This window comes from Pteropus vampyrus, unplaced genomic scaffold, assembly GCF_000151845.1.
Source record: "Pteropus vampyrus isolate Shadow unplaced genomic scaffold, Pvam_2.0 Scaffold11, whole genome shotgun sequence".
Lineage (NCBI taxonomy): Eukaryota > Metazoa > Chordata > Mammalia > Chiroptera > Pteropodidae > Pteropus > Pteropus vampyrus.
In genome coordinates this window covers 19385637-19386088 of record NW_011888792.1, presented here as the reverse complement: position 1 = coordinate 19386088, position 452 = coordinate 19385637, and positions in this window count along the sequence as shown.

Sequence of the window (452 nt, the reverse complement as noted above, 5' to 3'; positions counted from 1 at the left end):
TCGCTCCGTGGGCCTTTACAAGTGTTTCCTCTTCCTTGTCCTGCTTATCTGTAACTCCTACTAATCTTTCTCATCTCAACTGTTAGTTCTTCCAAGAAGCTACTTTTCCATAGTCTTCTGTGTGGTTCTCCTTGCTTCTTCTATGTGGTTCTATAGCTCCTTGTGGTCCCTGTTGCCAGATACTTTCTCCACTCTATTACAATAATATGTTTGCATATTTATCTTTACCAATAATTATAACCACTTGGAGAGTTGTATTTCTCAGTAGCACATCCCCATGACCTAATACATAGTGGGTGTTCAATACATGTTTGTTGAGAGCATAAAAGAATGAATATGCAACATGTTTTTGATAAGTCAAAATGTATCAATGACTCAAGTTCTATTTATTTTTTTGAAAAATTAATATCATGTTATGAAACTGCAGTTCAAGTTATATTCTTTAAAGCATT